The sequence below is a fragment of the Mytilus californianus genome, unplaced genomic scaffold, assembly GCF_021869535.1.
Source record: "Mytilus californianus isolate M0D057914Y unplaced genomic scaffold, xbMytCali1.0.p SCAF_4, whole genome shotgun sequence".
NCBI classification, from domain to species: Eukaryota; Metazoa; Mollusca; class Bivalvia; order Mytilida; family Mytilidae; genus Mytilus; species Mytilus californianus.
In genome coordinates, this window is record NW_026262690.1 from 86,242,974 (window position 1) to 86,256,267 (window position 13,294).

Here is a 13,294-nt window from a genome sequence, read left to right on the forward strand (position 1 = left end):
ACCATGATTGAGGGGGCGGGGCCAAATATTATCCATGGATATGAGATGTACTAATGCTAATACAACTGAATACCAATTAACATTGGCCTATCACTAATGGTTCCCATTGAACTGACCTAAGCACAAACAAATACATATAAACTAAGCAAAAGTTTCAAAGTTAATAGACCATGACATAGGGGCGGAGCCAAATATCCATGGAAATAAGATATGCCAATGCTTATACAACTGCATACTAAATATCATTTACCTATACCACTAGTGGTTCCCCATAAACTGCCCTAATCACAAACAAATACATGTATGTAAACTAAGCAAAAGTTTCAAAGTCAATAGACCATGACTGAGGGAGCAGGACCAAATAATCTGCGTGGAAATGAGATATGCTAATGCTAATACAACTGCATACCTAATATCATCGACCTACCTAGTGGTTCACCTTAAACTAGACCTAATCACAAACTAATACATTGTTGACGACGTCGCCGGAAACAGCATACCTATGTCTCACTGTCAAGGCGAGACAAAAACGCGACAAGACCAACAACAATTCATAAAACACCATTAAGAAAACTTATTATAAAGATTGAGCACTACGACCCCTCCCCCCCCCCCCCCCCCCCCCCAACCCATTCAAAAATAAAACAAAATCAAATAACATTCCAAAGCAAAAAGCATGTGCTCCGGAAGGGTCAGCAGTTCCTGATTCACCAATTACACTCGCAATATACAGCAAAAACATTGTAAAAACTATTCAGAGTATAACCAATTTAATTGATACACTAACACATTGACATACTGTGGTAAAAAAAATGTTGAATCATTCTACAGCAATTCATAACTCTGGTTTTATGTAGAAACTTTTACGTTTGTTCTAAAATATTAGCGTTGATATAACATAATACGTACATCTAATATACGTTATAAACGTAGGTCCAAATGTCATACTAAATCCAAAAGATCTGTGCATAGCTGCAGAACTATATCCTACAGCATAGAAAAGTCGTCCAATAATAAACAACACGACCATTAGAGGAACATTATTCATACTGCTTTCGTCCAGGAATGTCGAAAAGGTCAATACAGCGAATGCATGAAGTAAGAATTGTTCAATTGTATTTCGTAGAATTCGGTTTGGAAGTTCTACCAAGTTTTCTGCAGAACCATTTAATGGGTCAATGGCGTCTGTATTCCCACGAACTCTTAACACTCCGAACATAGCAAACATGATTGTAAGTGATGATAGGAACAGCCATCTTATAGTGTATGTCAGACGATCTGTTGGTGTCGTTAGTTGCGACGTGTCTATTGGTAGTGTTTTTCCCACAGCAAAAAACAGAATATTGAATACGATAGTAGCAACAATCTGCTTCTTTGCCAAACTTTTATTTTCTTCAAATGGTTTTTTGGTCAATTTTCTTTTGTCGGACATGGTTTCACAGGCTGAAAATATATATATATTAACATATATATATAATATCCTGCTATTATCATGTCTTTAGTACGTACTAAAAATAGTTTGAACGCTGATTGACTCATGAACAATACAAATTAGTGGAAGTGTTGGGATTGTCAAAATATACCCCTTTCCCCCCGAAAAAAGGTTAAAAGGGAAGAAGGAAATGCCCAAAAAAACATTTAAGTCATTCAAATATTTCTTTGTGTATTTGTGCTTGTCATATTTGCCTTGAAAAAAAAAACGTTATGTACAATGACAATTTTTGGTCGTATATATAGATTAAACATACATTTGTAAACATGTATATGCCTCATCATCTCTTTAACAGTAAAATTTCAAAATTAGCTTTCATCCAGAAATAGGACTATTGTGATTATATTTGTATTGTTCATTCGTGTGACGGACAGTTCGTAATTCTATTATGCTGTTTTTGTGTACTGTCCTAAATTATTTTACGTACTCGTTGTTATTCTGTGGTTAACATGTCGAAATGCACTACCATATTATTTATTTATGTATTTCTCTGTCCTGAATGTTCTTGCATTTATTTGTACTGTCATGTAATGTTGTCAATTAGCGGTATATTTAATATTGCCATAAAAGTACGAGGTTTGGGTAGCCACAAAACCAGGTTAAAATGTCCTTTACCAAGTCAGGAAAATGGCAGTTGTTATCTAATAGTTCGTTTCTATGTATGTTGCATTGTCGTATGTTTTTTTGTTGCACTTCAGTGTTTCTGTTGTTTAGTTGTTTTCCTCTTATAGTTGATGCGTTTCCCTCGGTTTAAGTTTGTCACCCGGATTTGTTTTCTCTCAATCGATTTATGACTTTTAATCAGCGGTATACTACTGTTGCCTTTATTTGAAACGTCAGCTATCGTGTCTAAATGCTTTATAGATCATATTATGATAACATTATTATCAATATAGTGTCGACTCTTTTCGTAAAAGGGTTGATTCTTGTGATTACCTAGTAATAGATGAAACCCAAATGAAGATCTAGCAAATACTCCAAATTGCTTAATCGTTTTTTACGTTCATTTAAAATTTATTTTAATTTGTAAATTAGGTGAAAGTTTTAAAAATAAAATAAAACTTACTTAAATTGAGTCAATTAATCTAAGATACTTTTAACCATATAAACTTAAAAGAGTAGTATTAAATAAATAATTTTAAACTCACATTTATGTCATACGCTCTCTTTCAAAGTTAAATGATAATATAAAATTATATATCTTCATTCCACATTTTGACCTTTAGTTAATTCCACATTTTGACCTTTGAATATATGTATATGTTAAATATTATATAGGCACGTTGTTTGCAGAACGAATAATTTATTTCTTTTTTTTTAGTAATAAGGTAATGTTATGCTCGTAGTAAAAAAGGTTAGCATAAACTTCTACAGTCCAATGCATAACATATTGTTAAATTCCAAGTAGATTTTTTAACACATATAAACGTTTTATTCCTAAATATTTCCTGTATATAATTACCCTAGTCGTCCAGGTAACAGGCTAAAGGTCCCTGTTTACAAAATGAACCATCTTTCCAGGGGTAATAGAAGGCTAAAAATGTAGTACACTTTATACCTTGAATTTACAATTAGTTTCAAAAATATATCCACATAATGTTAGAAGCATTGAACAGTTGTTTACCTTAATTTCAACATAGTAAGTAATTAATAAGATACCCACACAAAAAAAGGACATTTTTGCTACATTTACTGCACATGATAGACTAACACTTCTTTTTCATTTTTGTATGTATGTACATATTAATAAAATCGATATTCTTATACAATAAACCATTAAAAAAAACTTTGTCTCAAGTTAATACTATATTTATTGTCTAAATTGTCATTATCACCGACTTCAATTTTGTCTTATCGATGACGTCAATGCCTTTCAATTGAAGAACAAAGTTTAGATTATTTTTTCAAGTTATATTTCCAGATAGTATAAATATCTTGAGGTGCTTTGGGTGTTTTGTTATATTTTATTGAATTCCTAATTGTCCAAAGAGTCCATTTAGAATATATGATAATTGTGTTTAGAAAATTATCATATTTGAGTATTCCTGTGTTTTTAACTAACAGCATCTCCTTTTCAATTATTTATTCCTATGTTTTATTTGATAAGTTTTCCTTGGAGCTTGTTTAAAATTATTATAACTGAGATGTACTACAACTGAAAAATAAGTGTTGCAGGGTTTCTATGTTGTCATTTTGACAAATGTGGCATTTTCCATTTGATATCTTCATTTTTTTTAATCTTTCTTCAGTATATAAAATTTTGTACATGGATCTCCATTGAAATTCTTTTACTTTATTTTCAATTTTCAACTGTTTTAAGTAGATTTGACATCCAACATCTAATGCATTTAGTGTAAAGACGTCTTTAACAGTCAGAGAAAAACCTTATGCAATACCAAGATACAGGTATTGGCAGATTGTAGAGCCATGAATGTGCATATGTATATAAAATTATATTTAGTTTGATATTAATATCCTGATAACAAAATCAATATTAATACAATTAAAAACAATATTCAAAGATCTAATTACAGTGCTGAATTGGTAAACTTTTAGAATAAGTTTATTTAAAGGATCGGTAATTTTACCATGACTGTACCTAAATTTCCGGGCTCGGTAAACAACCTCTCCGTAAAAATTAGGATGTGCTATCCCCGTTTTAAATAAGTTTTCTACAGGTACAACCAAACTAAATCTTTATATCTACGGAAGAATTTATTTAAGGTTTTAAGTTACTTGTGGTAACGAAATCCAGGACTTGATAATTTACCAGTAATACATAGATTACGTTCATTAAAATTCAGAACGCCACAACAGAAACGGGCATAACGAATAAATTGTGATATATAAACACCGCAATTTGGTGCCAAATCATCGTCCAAAACAGGAAAATTATCAATAGGGAACGAAAAATTAACCCTTGTGGCGTAACTTTTTATGTCGAGTTTCCCGTGTAAAACTTAAATATCTAAATCTAGGAAAGAACAGTTATATCCATTTATGTTTAATTTGTTTAAGGATGTTCGCTTCTCTTGTTTTTGAATTTTTGCCAGATTTCGGAATCCTCGAATTTTCGCCCCCTAACCCCTACTGTTCTTTTCATTATTAGATTATATTTAGTTTAAAATGTCATCTTTGAAAATCTTATTAAATCCCTGATATTTTTTTTATACCTTTCGACAGCAAAAAGGAGCCAATGTTAGAGATGAAAAATCTAGAGAAAAGCATTTCCCGCCAAATTTTCAATGGCTTATATCTCGAAAACAAGCACACGGACCGTTATTTTTTTTTCTACTTTTATGGTTTCATTATTTAATACTATCAATTTATAACAGTCTTTTTAAAAGCTTGTTATTTTGAAACAAAGTAGCGAACATCCTTAAAGTAAGTCCCTTTTCGGTAAATTTTGTCAGTATATTTAGAAAATTCTTGATTATTTAACGCAAACATATTATCAAGAAAACGATAATTGTTGTCGAATATATCCATTAAATTAAATTTAGACGGGTCTTTACTGAATTTGGTCATAAACTTTTATTCATAGCAGTACAAGAAAAATTATGCTATTAAAGGGGCGCAATTGGTGTCCATAGGAATATCTTCAACTGTCGAAGAACTGTATTGCCGAAACGTACATCAATATTATCAAGGAGAAAAATCTCATCAAACCTCCAATAAGTATGTCTAGCATATTTACCTTTCTCATTAGAGAAGAAGGCTTTAAATGAGTTGCAACATATATATATTTGCATTCAGATTTACCAAACGACAATTTATTTATAGAGGAAAAGATTTGTTTGTGTGTGTCTGTTCCAAATCAGGGATCTCGTCAGTGGTTGTCTATTGTCCTATCTCAATGTATTTTTTCTCATTTGGAGAATATCGTTTTGATGGCAGATCTTTGATAATCTTTTGTTACACTGAGACAAATCAGGGATGTTCCATATATTGTATAACCCTTTTATCGTTTGATAATCCATCCAACAATTAACAGGATTCACCAAAAATACTTCAGAACACATCACGAACCGAGAAGGAAAATTAAGACGAACAGGCACAACATAAAGTGTGGTTAGACAAGTTTTACGTGAACACAATCCTCTCCTTTACTTAACTAGACCGTATGTTGAAAAAATAATACTTAAATTTAAAAACTGCAAAACTCAGCTACCAACACCAAAAAGATAAAAACAAATGTGCTATTATATAAAGCTAGCTGCTAGATGAATACTTAGCTCGAGAAATAAAAAAAATTAAAAAAACAACACTCCTACTTGACAGATTGCATGAGGTTGATTACAAATTTTGTTGATATTAGCATCATAGGCGAGAGGTCAATTAGTATTTATCTTTGGAAGAAAGCACCTAATTAGTGAGTATACATAAGATGTAAGACTCCGATTGACGTCCGGTCTCTAATCGACGTCCAATTCATGATGGGCCACTCTAATCGACGTCTTTCTTCTTGCTATCAAATCGATTTTCATTGTTGTTGGGTTGCTGTCTCCTTGTCGTATAGGAACATTTATATGAATATAAAAGGAATACGACAACGTAGATAGAGAGGACACCTTTCACCAAAAAAATAAAAACGTGCATGCGGAACGGTTGCTTATAATTGCTTACATTTTATTTGAACTTTGGTGGATAGTTGTCTTATTGGCAATCATACCTTTTCTCCTTATTTTTAAATTTACATGTAAATAAACTCATCATAGTTAAAAGGATTGAAATTTTGTAGGATTTCGGTGGTTGCCTTGTAATCAATTTGTTTTTATTTACATATTTCCATACATTGTTGCATCTTAAATAGTCTTAAAAATTTTGCTGATCCACGTTGACAATTTGATGATGACATAGTCTTAAACATTTATAAATAAAAATATAAAGAATTCTGTTGTTAAATTTAGAGAATCATACTTCAAGAAGTCCATTAAAATGTCAATGGTGTAAACATATAAAAAGCATGCCTGAACAATTCCCGCGCAAATGTGTGTAAAAATGGTTAACATAAGCAACATATTGGACGCAAGTGTATTTTACACTATTTTTCTTTATTTTCAGTTATTAAATCCGCTTTCTATTTGCGTTATGCTAATATATTTTTAAAAATATACCTTTGATTCGGAAGCTACTTCCATTTTTACAAGATAAACCATAGACTATCAGTGTTATTGTGGGAATGTTATACATGCTCCCTTTACGTTCGTTCGTACCTTTCATCAAAATGCAAGAAAGTTCTATTGGACGTCGATTAGAGGGTAAAAATATTGGAACGTAGTTCGTCACACTGGACGTCGATTAGAGTCCGGACGTCAATTTGAGTATTACATATATATTACGCCAGTAGCCAATGCAGTTTAACGATGTTAAAAATGCCCCATGTTTTGATATACCGTTTTTCTATATTATAGTTCTATTAATTATAACCACATTATAAGAAATGGAATGATCAGAAATATTGTTTTTACGGATCAGATGCTGATAACTGCTGTAAAAATTAAGAAGCCTAATAAGGTATTCAAAATATTGTGGTATCTGAAACCCTGTAAAAGAAGGTAATATGCTGACATCTAGATGTTGTATTTATATCGTTTGGTTGCTGTCTCTTTATTGTATACCACACGTCTACCTTTGATTTTTTTCTTGTCGTGCATATGCATGGTATTAAGACAAACAACTTTATTGGACACAAAAAAACATCAATAGTTTCTATTAAATTTAACGTTCTACATTTTGACACCGCTATGATAAGTGGTTTTATAGATATTTGTTCTTTGTAATGTCAACGGTTACTTGAGTTTTAAACTGGCGATAATAATGTTGATAAAAAGTACAATTTCAGTAATGTTTTTTTTTTTTAATTTTGTAGTTTGCGCTATATAAAATTGCTTTCAAACAAATTAAATATAAATGTGGTGTGCAAAACATTTTTATTCAGTATATTGTTTATTCATTTATTTTCATGCATTGAGGAAAAATCGTGTATTCATGGGTATTTGTTTTTCGTGGGTTTGTCAAAGTTTGCATACATTGGTTATGGATGTCTTACAATGCCAAAATTTTCAATATTGTGCAATATTGTTTTATTACTGCCACCACCAATTATATGTGGCATTGAAAAACATTTCAAATTAATTTTTTTATATTTTGAAAAATATTATTTTAAACTATTATATACTTACATTCAAGAAAATAGTTTCGATTTTTAACCTCTAGGGGACAGCAACTCTGTGAATAATCAGTTGTTCAATTTTCAATCGAAATATTACAATATTTGAAAAATATTTGAACATAGCAAATGAAATGATTCAACTTTTTAATGTCTTCAAAATTAGGATGAAGAGCAGACAATTTAGACTTCTAAGTGTTGAAGCGGGATTTTTTAGTTGGTGTTTCGATTTGCCTTGCTGAAATATTAATGATCTCCGAAAATGGGGCTTCAAATTTAAAGTTGACATTATCTTGCTGCATATGTTATAATTAATGCATCCGATATCCCGCACATCTAAGTTGAAGCTACCGCAACAAAGGTCTTTCTTCCGGAATTAATAGCACAGATGACCATATTTCTAAACCTAGGCGAACAATTTTAAATTAAAAGCATCTTGAATGCACGTGCACACTGTACAAATGCAACACTTTTCACGCGCTTGGTTTAAACAAGTGCGGCAATTTTGCTATTTCGAAAGGGATTTGATGATTGTTTCAGTGTTTGTTATTGAAAGCATATATGTACTGATTTGGATGAAGGTGTTCAGTGACAATTTCAATGTTGAATTTAAAGTTAATTTCCACACTCGCTCATTTTTATGCTTGGGTTCTGCCAACGCAGAGACGCAGAATCTTCATTTTAATTTAGATTGGAATTATATACTTGTTTCCTTCAATTTGAATAAAAAAAAATAAGGAAAACTAATAACACCATTTAATTGTATCCTTGCCATATTATTTGTAAGGGTCCATACATTCTGCAATGAGGTCGGAAGAAACCAATTGGACAATCAAAAATCATTCGCACAACAAGCGTCCTTATTATAATAAAATTGAGAATGGAAATGGGGAATGTGTCAAAGAGACAACAACCCGACCATAGAACAGACAACAGCAGAAGGTCACCAACAGGTCTTCAATGTAGCGAGAAATTCCCGCACCCGGAGGCGTCCTTCAGCTGGCCCCTAAACAAATATATATACTAGTTCAGTGATAGTTTTTATGTTAACGCAATATTGTAAAGCATTCGACAGTTGTTCTCATTTAATCGGTGTGTTTAGAAAAAGAAATAGCATCATAACTTTTTGATTCTTTGTATTCGTTTGGGTTGATATACAAAAAGTATACATAGGTACATTAACAAACTAGTGGCTCTAAAGAGCCTGTGTCGCTCACCTTGGTCTATGTGCATATCAAACAAAGGACACTTTCCAACATTGTAGATGAGAATAGACTTCATGACAAAAATCTCTATTTTGTTGATCTTGTATTACTGATCTTTAAGTCTGTTTGTTTTCTTTCTATCTTCTTTAGTTTTTTGCTCAAAGCACATATAGGGTAAACAAAATCCTCATTTAAGGGCAATCACTCCTATGAAGAGTGACAGTCTACTAACTATATCGGCAAAATTTGACTTTTTAATAGATCTTGCCTTGCTGATAATTTTTGTGATTTAAAGTGTTTATTTATCTATTATAATTTAAATCATATAAGGCATCACGGGTTAAATTTTTCTCTCTAAATATCATAGTTTTCATGATAATAGGCAAAAATATAAAAAAAATAGTAAATTAAAATTTTGTCATTTATGGGCAATAACTCCTAAAAGAATTTGTCTAACAGTTTTGACGTGTACGGACAATTGGTAGAGATCATTAATCTGAACATTTTTGCTCCTTTCAGATTTTCTCTATTTATAACGGTTAAAAAAGTAATAGCCAAATCTGGCATTTTACCACTATGTTCTTTTTTAGCCATGTCGGCCATGTTGATTGGTAGTCAGAGTCATGGGAAATATTTTTAAAACTAGATACCCAAATGTTGATTGTTACCAAGTTTGCTTAAATTTCTCTCAGTAGTTTCACATGAGAAGATTTTTGGAAAAGATTACAAAAAATTGTTAAAAAATTGTTAAAAAATTACTATAAAGGGCTTTAACTCCTTCAGGGGTCAATTGACGATTTTGGTCATGTTTGACTTATTGGTATATCTTACTTTGCTGAACATTATTGCTGTTTACAGTTTAATTCTATCTATAATAATATGCAAGATAATAACCAAAAACTGTCAAATTTCATTAAAATTACCAATTCGGGGGCAGCAACCCAACAACGGGTTGTCTAAAAGAGGGGCGAAAGATACCAGAGAGACATGCAAACTCATAGATTGAAAATAAACTGACAACGCCATGGCTAAAAAAAAAAGACATACAGACAAATGATAGTACAATGAAACAACATAGAAAACTAAAGACTAAGCAACACGAACCCCACCAAAAACTGGGGGTAATCTCAATTGCTCCGGAAGGGTTAGCAGATCCTGCGTCCGAAATTCAGGGCAGATAGATATTGACCTGATGAACATATTAACCCCTCCTCAGATTTGTTCTAAATGCTTTAGTTTCAGAGTTATAAGCCAAAAACTGCATTTTCCCCCTATGTTCTATTTTAGCCATAGCGGCCATCTTGGTTAATGGGCGGGGTCCTCGGATACAATTTATAAACTAGATACCCAAAGAATGATTTAGGCTAAGTTTGGTAGAATTTGGCCTAGTAGTTTCAGAGAAGAATTTTGTAAAAGATTACAAAATTATACGAAAAATGGTGAAAAATTGACTTTAAAGGGCCATAACTCTTTAAGGAGTCAATTGACAATTTTGACCATGTTAACTTATTTGTAGATCTTACTTTGCCGATCAATATTGTTGTTTACAGTTTATCTCTATCTTTTATAATATTTAAGATAATAACAAAAAACTGCAAAATTTCATTAAAATTACCAATACAGAGGCAGCAACCCAACAACGGATTGTCTGATGCGTCTGAAAATTTCAGGGCAGATAGATCTTTACCTTATTAACATTTTTAACCCATGTCAGATTTGCTCTTAATGCTTAAGTTTCAGAGATATAAACCAAAAATTGCATTTTACTCCCATGTTCTATTTTTAGCAATGGCGGCCATGTTGGTTGATGTTCAGAGTCATCGGATACATATTTAAAAGTAGATACCCTAAGGATGAATTAGGCCAAGTTTGGTTTTATTTGGCTCAGTAGTTTCAGAGGAGAAGATTTTTGTAAAAGTTAACGGACGACGAACGCCAAGTGATGAGAAAAGCTCACTGGGCCCTTTTGGCCAGTTGAGCTTAAAAGGGTAAAATTAAAACTAAATTTTGCCACTGACTAGGTTAAACATAAAGATTGTTTATCTACTTGTGAATTCTAATCATTTGATGAATAGTTTATTTGCATTTATTTTATTATTTTTTACAAATTTATGATATGCATGAACATACATTCAATATACAAAATCTCACGTTTAATCTAAAATATGAATGTGGTTATCACACAATATGTACAGTACATATATGTTGCAATCGTAGGCCAAAATGTCAAGCTAAATCCAAGAGCTCTGTTCATAGGAGCAGAAGTATATCCTATAGCATACAGCAATCTTCCAAGAATAAACACTATGACCAGAAGAGGAATATTTCTCATACTGTTTTCGTCCATAAAGGTCGAGAGGGTCAAAACCGCTGATGTATGAAGTATGAATTGTTCTGTTGTATTTCGTAAAATTCGGTTTGGCAGTTCTACCAAGTTTTCCGAAGAGCCATTTAATGGATCAATGGCGTCTGTACTGCCCCGTACTCTCAACACTCCAAACATAGCCAGCATGATTGTCAGTGAAGATAGGAACAGCCATCTTATTGTGTATATCAGACGATCTGTTGGTGTCGTTAGTTGAGACGTGTCTAATGGTAGCGAATTCCCCAAAGCACAAAATATAGCAATGAATACGGCTGTTGCGGCAAATTGCTTCCTAGCCCTACTTTTGTTTTCTTCAAATGGTTTTTTCATTGACTGTTTCTTGTCGGACATGGTTCAACAAACTGAAAATAATAATAGTTTAATGGCATTAGAGGATTCCTTTTCATGCATTTAATAGATAATTGTTTTGGTATATTTTTGATAATTTTATCCTTTAAAGAATTTTGTCCTAATTTGGCCAAATTCACATAGTTTCAAGATTTAGCAGAAGTATCAAAAGTCTCAAAAACAACTTACCTCACAAAAGTCTAAAATGTTGTTGTCACTGAATCAATTACTTTTTGGTTAATGACTTTAAAAAGACACTTGTTGGTTGATACATGTATATCAATTACAGCATGTGTGAAAAGCCACAGTGATATTACTACCGACTTCGATATTTTTTACTTAAAATAGCACCTTTAGCGTTATTACTTTAATGAAGTATTTTTACAATAAATTGTTAAACTGAAAAAAAACTGAACATTTATCTAAAGTTAAAATGAGGATACCTTTTGGCTGTCGTGTGTAATCACTTTAAAAAATAAAATATCAAAATTGTAGACAACTGTATTTATAATTGACTATAATTGTCTATAATTTAAACAACTCGAATACGATTACATTGATTTCGGAAAATTATAATTAGTTTACACAAATATATTTTCAGAATATCGTATCCAAAGACAAATACATTTCACAATTATAAATTAATTATTCATACTTACTATTTTCCAGCCGTTATTGTTTAAGGTAAACGAAATTATGTACGTAGTATTTCTCTCGTTCCACTTTTTAACCTTCACGTATTTGTTATTTATGTCGTCAGCATTTAGATTTTATGAATAAAGATGAAATTATGTTCGTAGTATTTCTGTCGTTCCACTTTTTAACCTTCACAAATTTGTCATTTATTTCGTCAGCATTTAGATTTTATGAATAAAGGTAAATGAAGTAATTTTGTTTATACATTTCGTAAACTATTATCGGTTATGCATGAACTTTTTCAATTTAATACATACATAATGTATGTTTCCTTTCAAAATTGATCTATTCTGAAACTTTAACACGGTCACCGGAAAGAATAATAAGAATATATATATAAGGTAATAAAATTCTCACTTCTTCATCCCGGAAGTACCATCAATGTATTTCTAATATGTTCTTTCATGTATCACACGCAAGTCGATTTGCGACTGGAATTAAAAGGGCATAGTTGATGCCTAACAAAGTAGTTAAACCCCGATACTTGTCAATGTGCTGGTTCAAAGTAAGGAACTCCATTAGCGGATGTTTATGGTCATATCTACACGTTGTTCTGTGATTAGGATAAGTTCTGGCTGATCACAGCTCTTTCATAGTCTGTGTTTTTCATTCGTATCTTTTATGTTTGGACGAATTTAAGCTTTACATGTTGTATGGACCTGTATTTTATATTCTTTAAAAGTCTGTATCGTTGGGTTTCTATTTCATTGACCTATACGCTGGGCGAACACAATAATTAGCCTGGTATCTTTGAGTTTTTTTTTTTGTTTTTTTTTTTTTATTTATACCGGACATTTGCTTTACCTACAAGTTCATTTGTATGATACATTGGCCACTGGACATGAAACAAACATAAATGAATCAGTCAGTCGGTCAAAACGAATCTCTGATAGATCGGTAATAATATATCATTCTACATTTTGACAAATAAGCTTACAAACCATTTGTATATAAATTAAGGGTCCAAAACTTATTGAATCGAAAGTATTCGAATTTTCAAAAAAAAAAGCATTTAG

General features: G+C 31.8%; 2 long non-coding RNA genes across 2 annotated transcripts; both read right to left on the reverse strand.

Annotated features, from left to right (window-relative positions):
• Positions 1–753: 753 nt before the first annotated feature.
• On the reverse strand, positions 754–2,870 carry LOC127738839 (uncharacterized). The gene is made up of 2 exons (XR_008000174.1): positions 2,641–2,870; positions 754–1,443 (listed from the first exon to the last, which is right to left on the reverse strand). It is a non-coding gene; the product is annotated as an uncharacterized LOC127738839 (long non-coding RNA).
• Positions 2,871–10,929: 8,059 nt separating this feature from the next.
• LOC127738837 (uncharacterized) lies at positions 10,930–12,579 on the reverse strand. The gene is made up of 2 exons (XR_008000172.1): positions 12,242–12,579; positions 10,930–11,596 (listed from the first exon to the last, which is right to left on the reverse strand). It is a non-coding gene; the product is annotated as an uncharacterized LOC127738837 (long non-coding RNA).
• Between the last annotated feature and the right edge of the window lie 715 nt (positions 12,580–13,294).